At 36.6% G+C, this 14,478-nt stretch overlaps 1 non-coding gene across 1 annotated transcript; it reads right to left on the reverse strand.

Annotated features, from left to right (window-relative positions):
• Window positions 1-790: 790 nt before the first annotated feature.
• LOC132651643 (U6 spliceosomal RNA) lies at window positions 791-897 on the reverse strand. The gene has a single exon (XR_009589229.1). It is a non-coding gene; the product is annotated as a U6 spliceosomal RNA (small nuclear RNA).
• Between the last annotated feature and the right edge of the window lie 13,581 nt (window positions 898-14,478).

Raw genomic sequence — 14,478 nt, forward strand, 5'->3', positions numbered from 1 at the left:
AACAGATTGCTGGGTCTTAAATACGCATCCATTCTGTTAGTCTGTGTCTTCTTTTTGGAGAATGGAGTTCATTAATGCTGAGAGAGATTAATGACCAGTGACTGTTAGAGCCTTTGATTTTGATGATGACTGTGGTAGTAAGTTTGTGTGTTTGGTTGCTTTTGTTTCACTGTAGTGAGGTTAATTATTTCCTGTGCTTTGTTGAAAGTAGCTAGTTTTCTTGGATTGTGCTTTACCTTCTAGTGTCTTTTGTAATGCTGCATTTGTGTGTAGGTATTGTTGAAATTTGTTTTTGTCATTGAATATCTTTTTTTCTCCATCTATTAGGATTGAGAGTTTTGCTGCATATAGTAGCCTGGCTGACATCTGTGTTCTCTAAGGGTCTGAATGATAGCTGCCCAGGCTCTTCTGGCTTTCATAGTCTCTGTTGAGAAGTCAGGAGTGATTATGATGGGTTTGCCAATAATATGTTACTTGGCCTTTTTCCCTTTGCAGCTTTTAGTATTTTTCCTTTGTTCTGTATACTTACTGTTTTGATTATTATGTGGCAGGAAGATTTTTTTTTCTTTTTATGTAGTCTTGAACTTATTGGATGGTCTGTATCAGGAATTGTTAGATTTAACATATTCTTTGACTGATACCTCAATTTCCTCCATTGTATCTTCCCCACTGAGATTCTTTCTTACAACTCTTGTAGTGTATTGGTTATTCTTACCTCTGTTTTCCTGTTTTCTTCCCTAAGTTCTTTCTCTCCACAATTTCCTTCATTTGTGTTTTCTTTAATTTCTCAAACAATATGGAAAACTACACAAATTTTCCTTTCTATCCTTGCACAGTGACCATGCTAACTTCTCTGTATAATTCCAATTTCAGTATATGTGCTACAGAAATGAGCACCACATAATTCTTTTAAGTGGTCATTAATAAAGTCTTGTGTCCTTGACTTTTGAGTTTCACTTTATCACACATTCAATTATTATTTCTTAAATACAAAGATATGTCCTCACTCAGTGAATTATTTACTGTAAAGTGCTCCCTTACCAAGGCAAATCTTTGAACAAACAGTGTTTACTTGGGATATTGCTTTTATTTTTAAGGAAATGATCCATGAAGTCATGTCATCAAGCAGTCATCTTTTTGTAGTCCTTTACCAAAACTTACTGCTTTTCATAACGAACCACAAACAGCAGGCAGAGATAGGGAGAATGAGAGAAGCAGGGGAAAATCTAGGGAGACAGATTTAGAAATAGAGAGACCGAGACAGACAGAAACAAATATATAAATTGACAGAGACCTAGAGACAGAGACTCCATTCCCTCTGGTCACTTTCTTTTGCATATCAGCCTCAAAGTACACCCTCCTGTAATATAAATACAAAGGGAACTATATTTTTTTAGTATTTTTTATTTTAATTTTTATTACTTACACTTTATTCACTTTGTATACCACCGTAATCCTACCCTTTTCTCCCAATTTCACCTTCCTTCCCCCATCTCTATGCATGCCCATCCATGAGTCCACTGATAAGGGAGATCTTCCTCTCATTCCTTCTGATCCTAGTCTATCAGCTCTCATCATAAGTGGCTGAATTATCTTCCTCTGTGGCCTGGCAAGGCTGCTCCCCCATCACAGTGAGGTGATCAAAGGACATGCAAATCAGTTCATGTCAGAGGCAGACCCTATTCCAATTACTATGGAACTCCTTTGGACAATGAATTTCCTTGGGCTACATCTGTGCAAAGTTTTTAGGTTATCTCCATGCATGGTCCTTCTTTGGTATAAGAGTCTCAGGAAAGACCCCTGTGCTCAGATTTTTTGTTCTGCTGCTCTCCTTGTGGAGCTCCTGTCCTCTCCAGATCTACCTATTTCACACTTCTTTCATTAGATACTATGCACTCTGCCCAACAGTTGGCTGTCCTCTCCAGATCTACCTATTTCACACTTCTTTCATTAGATACTATGCACTCTGCCCAACAGTTGGCCATAAATCTCAGCATCTGCTTTGATAGTCTGCAAGGCAGAGCCTTTCAGAGGCCCTCTGTGGCAGGCTTCTAACATGTTCTTTATTTTTTCCTTCTTCTTATCTCCATTTTATTTGCCATTTGTGATGTGGAATGAACATTTTTGCCAGAGTCCTCCTTCTATATTATTTTCTTTAGGTGTTGAGATTTCAGTAGGTTTATCCTATATTATATGTCCATATTAGTGAGTATATACACTGTATTTCTTTTCTGGGATATCTCACTTAGGATGATATTTTACAGTTCCTACCATTTACCTGCAAATTTTATGATTTCCTTGTTTGTTTGTTTTTTATTGCTGAGCAATATTCCATTGTGTAGATGTAGCATGACTTCTATATCCATTTTTCAGTTGAGAGGCATCTGGATTTTTTCCAGGTTCTGGCTATTATAAATAAAGCTGCTACAAACATGGTTGTGCAAATGTCCTTATTGTGTACTTGAGCTACTTTTAGATATGTGCCTAGCTGTGTTATAGCTGTATATTGAGGAAGCACTGTTTCTATTTTTCTGAGAAAGCACCAGATTGATTTTCAGAATGGTTGTACAAGTTTACCTTCTTATCAGCCGTGGAGGAGGGATTCCTTTATGCACAACATCTCCATTATGTGTTCTTACTTGAGGTTTTGATCTTGGCCATTCTGATGGATGTATGGTGTAATCTCAGGGTCATTTTCATTTGCTTTTCACTGATGGCTAATAACTTTGAACATTTCTTTAAGTGTTTCTCTGCCATTCAATATTCCTCTATCAAGAATTTTCTCTTTAGCTCTGTTCCCGATTTTTTAATTGGATAACTTGACTTGTTGCTTTTCAACATCTTTAGTTCTTTATATATACTGGATATTATCCCTCTGTAACATAGAGGCTTGGTGAAGATTCTTTCCCAATCTGTAGGCATTCATTTTGTTTTGATGACAGTGTTTTTGCTTTACAGAAGCTTTTCCATTTCATGAGGTCCCATTTACTGATTCTTGCTCTTAGAGCCTGTGCTGTTGGTGTTCTGTTAAGGAAGTTGTCTTCTATGCTAATCAGTTTAAGGTTCTTCCCCACATTTACTTCTAACGGATTTAATGTGTCTGGTTTTATGTTGAGGTCTTTGATCCATTTGGACTTTGCTTTTGTGCAGGGTGATAAGTATTATCTATTTACATTTTTTTTTCACATAAACATCCAATTAGACCAGCACCATTTTTTGAAGATGCTGTCTTTTTTCCATTGTATGGTTTTGGCATCTTTGTCAAAACTCAGGTGCCCATTTGTGTGTGGGTTCATATGTGGGTCTTCCATTTGGTTCCACCATTCTGTTTCTATGCAGTTCTATACAGTTTTTATTGCTGTTAATCTATAGCACAGCCTGAGTTCAGGGATGGAGATACCTCCAGAAGAACTTTTACTTTAGAGGATTGTTTTAGCAGAGAAACCTAGCAATGAAGTAGTGGTTATACAACTACCTACTACCACATGAGCTCATTTGGCACCTCTGAACAAGCAGTCCTGGAACAAACACTACTTTTAGAGAGTTTGTCTGGTGGACCACAACAGGAAATACAGCTGCTCTTGTATCCTCGGCATATAACCCAAATTCCATTTCTTTCTCCTGAAGGCCCAGTTTAACTTCAATCACCAGGATCAGGTGTATTCCTCACTGACCACTGAGTTGGACACAGGTGCCAATCCAGGCACATCAGTGAAGTCAACTGTGCTCATAGAGGGTTGGCAAAACAAGCAGCACCGGCTGTCAAAAATTTACTGCCCCTCATTTCTCCTTTTATTCTCACTGATCTTTCTCTCTTTCAGCCAACCACTCCCAGGAATTGTCTGGTTTCCTTCTCTTTTCCATGGTCTTAAAGACTCAATACCCCAGGGAACCCTGAACCCTGAGAACCTATTATACCAATAAGAATGGGAAGATACATTTAGTGAGTTCACAAATAAATGCTCAGTTGAAAGTCACAACCTAGGTAATTTCAGATCCAAGAGCCCAGTAAGAAACCACCTTGTAATTCTGTGTATTCCCCTTAATCCCACATTACTTTGAAGTTTCCCTACTTAGGAAGCTGTCCAACTAAATAAAGTAAGATTAAAGTTTCATTACCTACCTGACATTGTCACAGAGATAAAGAGAAGAAAAGATGTGGGATCTGGATAAATAAATGAGACAAAGGCTTGCTGGGTTTCACAAGAAAAATCAAGTGTGCTCAGAATCAGAGCTACTGGACACTGAGTAAAGTTTATTTACTCATATCCATGGATTCCTCAAAATTTTCTTAGGTATTGATTGGCTGAGAGGTAGAATGATGTCAATTAATAGGTGAAAGCCAGTAAGATGTTCAGGAGTGAGGTATTAATGAGTCCAAGTGGACAGTGTGCTTGAGAGAAAGGATGAGCAGCCCTACATGCCTCAATCTTGGCAGGTGAAAGCACACAACCCAGAATGACAGTTCCTGTGTCCACATCTCTTAGGCAGGGAAAAATGTCACATATTTCTTTCGAGTGATCATTAATAAAGTCACCTGTCCTTGACATAAGACTTTCACATTATCACAGATTCCATTATTATTAAAGGTACAGATATGTCCTCAGTAAGTGAACTACTTATTGGGAAAATGTTCCTTGACCAAGACAAACCTTTGAACAAAAACAGTTTATTGGGTCTTTGCTTATATTATCACAGAGAACACCAACATGTCACATCATGTAGAAGTCCTTCAGCAAAACTGAGAGCTTTTCATACTGAACCACATGCAGTAGGCAGAGAGTGGGAGATAGAAATAGAAGGAGCCAAAGAGTCAGATACTGCAATAGACAGACCAAGACAGAAAGAAACAATGTTATAAAGTGACAGAGAATGATAGACAGAGAATCCATTCTGTCTGGTCACTTTCACTGGCATATCAACCTCAAACCACACTCTTGTATAATATAACTCCAATAGCAATTATATTATCTGACAAGGCCATACCTCCTAATGTTTCCCAGATATTTACACAATGGAAAATACACATGCAAATAGATGAGATTCATGAGGATATTGCAATTCAAACCACCAGGAAGTTGAAGAAGATGGAGGGACTTCTAGATTAAAAGAACATAGTTATCCAAATAGTTTGTCATTCAATACAATGATTAAAGTCACAGCAACTTCCAAGTTCTAGAGAACTGGACTGACAATCTTCTTTGGGGAAAATGTGTATTATTTCTTTAAAGGAGTATTTTTCAGCTAAGATAATGACATCATGATATATTCAAGAAACTGGATGTAACAATGTAAAATCATCCTGGGTGAAGTAAATAAATGTAGAAATACAAATATTGTTTGTATTCATTTATTAGGAGGTCTCCTTATAATGGGGAGTAATGTTCTAAAGGGCCATCTAGTTAGAGGTAACCAGTCTGGCACTATGGGGTTTGGTAGCAGTTAATTGAGTTGTTGGGCCAGGGCATCCTACAGAAATTTTCAAGCAATCCAGGCCGTTGTGAAAAAAAAAATATGTTGCTCTCTGCCCTCAAGGAGAGAACAGGGCCATGGTCTTGGATCCACAGAGATGCTTCCTTCTTCATCAATGGGATTATATACACAGACCCACAGTCTGATATTATGTAGACAGAGCACCTAAAACACACAGATTTAAATGGGATTTCCCTATGAAATTCTCTCTCCCCTCAAAGCTCTCAGAAACCTGCAGGAGAGAAGAGAGGAAGTGTGACATATGTAGAGCGAATTGAGGACACAAGGAGTACAATGCTTTGAGAATCTGACAGAAGAGGAAGATGATGCAGCCAGCCTTGATAAGCTATGATCAGACAGAAGAGGAGGAGGACCTCTCCTATCAGGGAACTCAAGAAAGGGCATAGGGGTAGAAGAAGAGGCTGGGTGGGATGGGAAGGAGAAGAGGGAGGGGACAGCAGATCAGGATATAAGTGAACAAATTAAAATAAATAAATACATAAGAAAAACTGTAATCAAGGGGATGAAATATAGAGCTCTTCAGGACTTATGGCTTCTTCTTGGGGATGGTACCAGAGTGTAGCAACGATGAACTCAGTTTTCTTTAAGGGACTTGGCACTGAGACTCTGATGTTGTTCCAATGAGTATATGAACAACACATATGTCAATTTAGGTATTTAACAAAATTAATTTGGCACATGGGTAGGAATTTAAACCTCAGAGCAATGGAAAAGAAATGTAATGTATATTACATGAATTCCCAAATAATCAGTAAAAGTAATATATTGAAAAAATTACAGTAATTTTTAACTTGGAAAAACGATTCTGCTAAAGGAGGAAATTGTTTGACTTTGTAAGGAATGCTTTCCTGGAACTCACTATAAAGCAGAGAATACTAAACAGGAACTAGTCATTATCCAGCTACCTCAGACCACATGATCTTATATGCCACCATGAAACAAGCAGTCCTGGCACTAACACTATGTTTAAAGGGTTTGTCTGGAGGACCGCAGCAGGAAACACAGTAGCTCTTCTGTCCTAGGCATATAACAAGAAACCATTTATCTGTCCGGATGACCTAGTTTTAATAGTGAACCCCAGGATCAGGAGGGTTTTCACTCAACCAAGATTAGGACAGAGCTGACCATCCAGCCATGTCAGCCAAGGCAACCCTGCTCAAAGAGGGTTGGCAACACTAGTGTGTAAGAGCATCTGCTGTGAAATAATATTTTGCCCCTCAGTTCTCCTTTTACTCTCACCAATCTTTCTCTGTTTCAGCCAAACCAGTCCCAGGAATTGTCTAGCTCCTTCTCTTTTCCGTGCTCTTAAAGACTCAATACCCCAGGGAACCTTATATCCTGCCAGCCTATTATATTAGTAAGAATATGAACATACATTTAGTGAGTACATAAGTAACTGGCTAGTTCAAAATCACAACCTGGGAAATTTTAGGACCAAAACCACAGTAGTAGACCTCCTTGTCATTCAGTACATTCCCCTTAATCCCACATCACTTCTCCCTAGTTAGGAAACTGTCCAATTAAATATATATAAAAATTTCATTTTCAACCTGACAATTTCACAGAGGTAAACAGGAGTAAATGTGTGGGATCTGGATAAAGGGATAAGATAAAGACTTATTCAGTTTCACAAGAAAAGTCACAGGTGCACAGGATCAGAGATACTGGACATTGAGGAAAAAATGTTTAATCATCTCCATGTAAACCTCAAGATTCTCTCAATATGCAGAAGGTGTGAGAGGGAGAATGATGTCATGCAAATGGTGAAAGCCAGTAAGATTTTCAGGAGCCAGTTTTTAAAAGAACCAAGCAGCCGGTCTGCTTTGGAGAAAGGCTGATCAGCCCTACATGCCTCAATCTGGGCAGCTGATAGAACAAACCCAGAGATGACAGTTTCTGTATTGAAGACTCTTAGTTCAGGAAAAGTGTCACGTGTTTCTTTCAAGTGGTCATTTATATTTCCTGGACATGTGACTTTCACATTATCACAAATTCCATTATTATTGGTTAAATGCACAGATATGTCCTCAGTCAGGGAATTACTTACTGTGAAAACGCTCCTTGACCAAGACAAATCATTGTACAAAAAGCATTTAATTTGGACCTTGCTTATATTTTTAGAGAGACCCTCCCTCATGTCACATCAGCAAGCAGTCAACTTGTTGTAGTCCTTCAGCAGAACTGAGAGCTTTTCATACTGAAACACATGTGGCAGGCAGAGTAGTGGGAGACAGAGAGAGCATGACAGATAAAGAGCTAGCTAGACATATTCAGAAATATTGAGATAGAGACTGACAGAAACAGAGATATAAATTGACAAAAACTGAGAGACAGAGACTACCTTCTGTCTGTTCACTTTTATTGGCATCTCAACCTCCAAGCACACCCTCCTATAATATAAATCCAAAGGGAATTATATATTTTTTTAAATTTTTTATTTAACTTTTATTAATTACACTTTATTCATTTCGTATCCCCCATAAGCCCCTCCCTCCTCCCCTCCTGGTCCCACCCTCTCCCTCCTTTGGCATCCATGCCCTTCCTCAAGTCCACTGACAGGGGAAGTCCTCCTCTCCTTCTTTCTGATCTTAGTCTATCAGTTCTCATCAGAAGTGGCTGCATTGTCAGGGGTCTAGGTTATCTCCATGAATAGTCCTTGGGAATTATATTTTTTAATTTTAATTATTATTAATTACAATTTATTTACTTTTTATCTCCCCATAAATCCCTCCTTTATTCTCTCCCCATCCCACCTTCCTTCCTCCATCTCCATGCATACCTCTCCACAAGTCCACTGATAGGAGAGGACTTCATCTCCTTCCTTCTAATCCTAGTGTATCAGATTTATCCTAGTTTATCAGATTTCAACAGTAGTTAGTGTATTGATTTTCTCTGTGGCCTGTTAAGGCTGCTTGCCTATCAAGGTGAGGTGATGAAAGAGCAGGCCAATCAGTTCATGTCAGAGGCAGTCCCTGTTCCCATTGCTGTGGAACCTATTTGGACACTGAAGTGCCATGGGCTACATCTGTGCAGGGGTTCTAGGTTATCTCCATTCCTGGTACTTTCTTGGAGTATGAGTCTCAGGAAAGTCCCCTTTGATCAGATTTTTTTTCTTTTGGTTTTGTTGCTCTCCTTGTGGAACTCCTGTCCTCTCCAGATCTTCCCACTTCTTTCATTAGATTCCATGCACTCTGTCCATCAGTTGGCCATGAGTCTCAGTATCTGCTTTGATAGTTTGCATGCAGAGTCTTTCAAAGGCCCTCTGTGGCAGACTCCTAACTTGTTCATTGTTTTCTCCTTCTTCTGATGTCCATCCTCTTTTCCTTTCAGGATGGGGATTGAACATTTTAGCCACAGTCTTCCCTCATGATTATTTTCTTTACACCTATAGATTTCAGTGTTTTTATCCCATATTATATGTCTATATGAGTGAGTATATACCATGTGTGTCTTTCTGTTTCTGAGATAGCTCAATCAGAATGATCTTTAAGATTTCCCACCATTTACCTACAAATTTCATGAATCACTTGCGTTTTTATTGCTGAATAATATTGATGACTGAGCACGCAATCATCCTGTTGTAGTCCTTCAGAAGAACTGAGAACTTTCTATACTGAATCACAAATGGCAGGTAGAGAGAGTGAGACAGACAGAGACAGAGAGAGAAAGAGATAGATAGATAGATTCAGAAATAGAGAGACTGAGACCAACAGAAACAAAGATATAAAGTGATAGAGACTGAGAGACTGAGAGATCGAGACTCTGTTCTGCTGGTCACGTTCATTGGCATATCAACCTCACAGCAAACCCTTCTATAATATAACTACAATAGGAATTATATTATCTAACAAGACCATATCACCTAACCCTTCTCAGACTTTTCTCTCTGAGGACTCCACATGTAAATAGATGAGCTTCAAGGGGACATTGTAATTCAAATCACAGTACTTAGAAGAAAATGTAGGAACTTGTAGTCTAAAAGAACATAGATATCCTGATAGTTTGTCATTCAATACAATGATTAAGTCCCAGCAGTTTCTAAGGACTAAAGAATAGGACTGACGATCTCCTTTGTGGAAAATGTGGGATATTTCCATAATGGAGAATTATTCAGTTAAGAAAATGACATCATGATATTTTCAGGCAAATGGATGAAACCAGAAAAAAAATCATCCTGGATGAAGTAACTAAAATGCAGAAAGAGAAATATGCTATGTATTCACTTATTACGAAGTCTCCTAATAGGGGGAGATAAAAGTCCATTAGGACATCTATTGTGACCAAACTAGTCTTCCCCTAGGGAGCCTGGGTGCCATTAATTGAGTTGTAGGTCCTGGGCATTCTATAGAAAATTTTAAGCATTGCAGGCTGTTGTTATTAAAATAAGTTGCTCCCTGCCCTGAAATGAATGATTAGTGGCATGTCCTTTCATCCATGGAGATGCTTCCTCCTGCATCAAATGGGATTGCATACAGAGACCCACAATCTGATAATATGGAGAGAGAGACCTTAAAATACCCAGAAATGGGATTTCCCTATTAAATTCTTCCTCCCCTCAGAGCTCTGGCAAGCCTGCAGGAGTGGAGGCAGGAAGAGTGTCATAAGTAGAGGTAATTGAGGACACTAGGGAAAAAAATGCCCTGAGCATCAGGCCGAAGAAGTTAATGATGAAGCCAGCCTTGTTGAACCCTGATAAGCTTGTGTCAGATAGAAGGGGGAGGAGGACCACCCTATCTGGGTATTTAGAGAAAGGCATATGGGTAGAAGGCAGGTTGTTGGTACTGGAAGGGGAAGTGAATTGGGCATGACATCATAATGGAATTTTGACATCACAATGCTTTTATGATATCACCATGTTATTATGACATCACAATTCTATTATCACATCACAATTATATTATTACTTCATAATGCTGTTATTACATCTCAATGTTATGATGATATCACAATGCTTTTATCATATCACAATGCTATTATGACATGATTGTGGTATGAAATCATAATGGAATTTTGACATCACAATGCTTTTATGATATCACCATGCTTTTATGACATCACAATTCAATGATTATATCATATGGTACAATTTCACAATGGAATTATGATATCACAGTGGTATAATGACTTCACTATGTTATTTTATCATCACAATGCTTTTATGGTATCACAATGGTATTATGACATCACAATGCTATTACGACATTCGAATGGTATTATTACAACACAGTGGTAGGAAAAACGAATAGTATTATTACATCGCCATTGTATTAATGACATCAAAATTGTGTAATGACTTCACAATTGTATGCTGAATTCACAATGGTATTATATCACAATGCTATGATGCATCACATACTATTATTTTATCACAATGCTATGATTATATCACAGTGCTATTATGTCATCAAAATAGTACTACAACTCCCAATATTATGATGATATCACAATGATTTTATGACATCACAATGGTATTATGATGTCACAATGGTCTTACGGCATGTCAATAGTATGACATTACTATAATATGATGACTTCACTTTAATATTATGACATCACAGTAGTATTATGATGTCACCATGCTTTTATGATATCACAAAGCAATGATGACTTCAAAATGGTAATATAACATCATAATGACATGACATTGCAAATATTTTAGGACATCATAATGTTAGTATGACATCACAATAGTATAATTGCATCACATTAATATCATGACATCCCTCTAGTTTTATTATTTCACAGTGGTATTATGATATCACCATGGTATTATGATTTCACCATAGTATTATAACATCACAAAGTTATTATGATATCACAATGCTATTATGACACCAAAAATTTCAGGAATATGAACTAAAGAAAATTGGGACTGGAGATGGGCCTTCGAATTTAAGAGCATTGGTTACTCTTACAGAAGTCATGGATCTGTTTGCAATATATTTAATGGTGCTGGCTCTTCTGGAGGAATTCTCCAAGAAAGTGGAAGGAGAAAATGGGGAAAACAACCAAGGAATGGAATACTAAGTTACAGAAAATAGAAAGGGCACTCTTCCTAATAAAAATTAGATTAATAACAGCTAAAATTCAAAGTTCTCTGGCTGCAAGATACTTGTCAGATCTTTCTGGTAAGGGTCCACCAAATCAAATAAATTCCAAAAAACAACCAACTGAGCTTTGTTTGTTATAGCATAATGACTGACCCCAAACTTAAAATCTTCTTATCTCTTTCCTTAATTTTCATTTAAAGGCTTTGAGTTACAATTATATTGATTTGAGAAAAAATATTTCAACAAGTTGATGAAGGCACATTCCTTTAATCCCAACACAAAGTAAAAAGAAACAGGCAAATCTGTGAGTTCCTGGTCAGCCTAATGGCTTCCAAGTGCTGTTATGACATCACAGTGGAATTTTGACATCAAAATGGCATTATATCCGAAAATGCTATAGTGATATCACTATGGCATTTTGACATCACAATGATAATATGACATCACAATGGAATTATGACATCACAATGCTCTTATGGCATCACAATACAGTCATGACTTCATAATACTATTATGACATCACAATGTTATGATGACACCAAATTGTTATTACCACATGATTGTCATAATAAAATGGATTCACAAAGAATTTTGACATCACAAAGCTATTATGACAACACAATGCTATCATAACATCACAATTGTATTAAGACAACAATGGACATACAATGTCCATTGTATGACATAACAATGGAATTTTGACATCACAATTTCTTTATGACCTCAAAATGCTATTATGATATCACAATATTATTTTGACATCATAATGATAGTATGACATCACAATGGAATTATGAAATCACAATGCTATTATGACAGCACATGTTATGTTTTCACAGTGGAATTAGTACATCAAGGTAATAATATAACATAACAATGCAATTATGACTTCACAATATGATTATGACAGCATAATGGTATGACATCCAATAGTATTATGATTTCAAAACGGTTTTATGACAACACAGTTATATCATGACATCACAATGCTATTATGACATCATAATGTTATTCTGATATAAATGTGATATGATATAAAAGTGGAATTTTGACATCATAATGACATTGTCACCTAAAAATACTATTAAATCTTCACAATGCTCTTATAAAAATCAGTGATAATATGATATCAAAATGGTATTATGACATCACAATAGTGTGACATACAAATACCATTATAAAATCATGATATCACAAATATGTTATGACATAAAACTTTTGTCATGATATCTCAATGGCATCATGATATTCCAATGCTATAATAACATCAAAATACTATTATGACATCACAATGCTATTTTTTTAACAATGATACTATTTCATAACTGTAGTATGACATCACATTGGCATAATCGATTCACAATGGAATTACAACATCACAGTTCTATGATGACAAAACTATTATGCTATTATGCTATTATGATATCACAATGATAATATGACATCAAAATGCTATTATCACATCATAATTGTAGTTTGACTTCACAATGGTATTTTGAAATCAAAATGTAATATGACAGTACAATTTTATTATGACATTTCAGTGGTTTTATGTCATCATGTCATGACATCTCAGTGCTATTATGACATTGGTGTTATGACATCATAATGCTGTCAAGGCATCCCAATGGTATTATGACCTCAAAATGCTATTATGACATCACAGTGGTATTTTGATATCAGAATGATATTTTGACTTCACAATGATATTATGATATCACAATGATTTTTGTCATCAAAATGCTATTAAGACATCAATGTAGTATGATATTCCAATAGAATTGTGATATCACAATGGATTTATGAGATCACAATGATATTATGACATGACAATAGTTTGACATCTCAATGCTATAATGAAATTACAATGATAGGATATCACAATGAGGTTATGACTGCACAATTGTATTTTGATATCACAGTGCTATTATGATCTCACTATGCTATGATGACATCACAATGGTATGACATCCCAATTCTATTATGAGAGTTAAATGATATTATGACAACACAATATGATTATGACATCGCAATGGTATTTCGACATGACTGTGGTAGGTAATCACAATAGAATTTTGACATTATAAAGGCATTATGACATCACAATGGTTTTATGAGATCACAATGTTTTTTTGACATTAGTATGGCATTATGACATCAAAATGTTATTGTGATATTACAATGGTATTATGACATCAAAATGCTATGACATCACATGCTATTATGATATCTCATTGATACAATTACATCACAGTGGTATTATGATATCAAAACTTTATTTGATATCTGAATGGTATTATGTCATCACAATTGTTTCATGACCTGTAAGTGCTATTATGACATTACAATGATATGACATCACAATGGTGTCAGAATATCCTGCCACAGAGTAACCCAGTTGGGTTCCCTGAGCCCTCGGAGAATCAGAAGTTTGAATATCAGGAAGGCACAGTTTCAGGCAAGTTGACAGACAGAGAAGACACCGAGATAGCTTTGCCTCTGCTGCAATTTTACTGAATTCAGGCTAATAATTTTACAGTGATTTCATAAGGAAACACCTTAAAGTTGGCATGCCTTCCAGAACATTCAAACTTTTACAAAGGATACAAAGTTCATGTTTTAACTCAAAAGTGCAGCTAAGCATAAAGCAATGCCTCCAAGAAATCTTGGCCTAGAAACTTTCTGATCAACGCAAATAAAAACCTCGAACTGTGGTTTCATTATCACTGACTAGTGAAGGGGAAAGTTAGGAGCTGTAATACTCCTCTGAGCCAAGTCAAATACCTGTGAAAGTGTTTTTCTACATTAAAGTCTAAATACACCTTGGTCAACCATCCTCCAATATGTCTTGCTAAAGATTTATAATCTTCCTTAGAAACAAGTCGCTAAAGGGAGGCATGCTCAAGCCTGCTGTACTTGCTTATGATATTTTTTC

Source organism: Meriones unguiculatus (assembly GCF_030254825.1).
Source record: "Meriones unguiculatus strain TT.TT164.6M chromosome Y unlocalized genomic scaffold, Bangor_MerUng_6.1 ChrY_unordered_Scaffold_23, whole genome shotgun sequence".
Lineage (NCBI taxonomy): Eukaryota > Metazoa > Chordata > Mammalia > Rodentia > Muridae > Meriones > Meriones unguiculatus.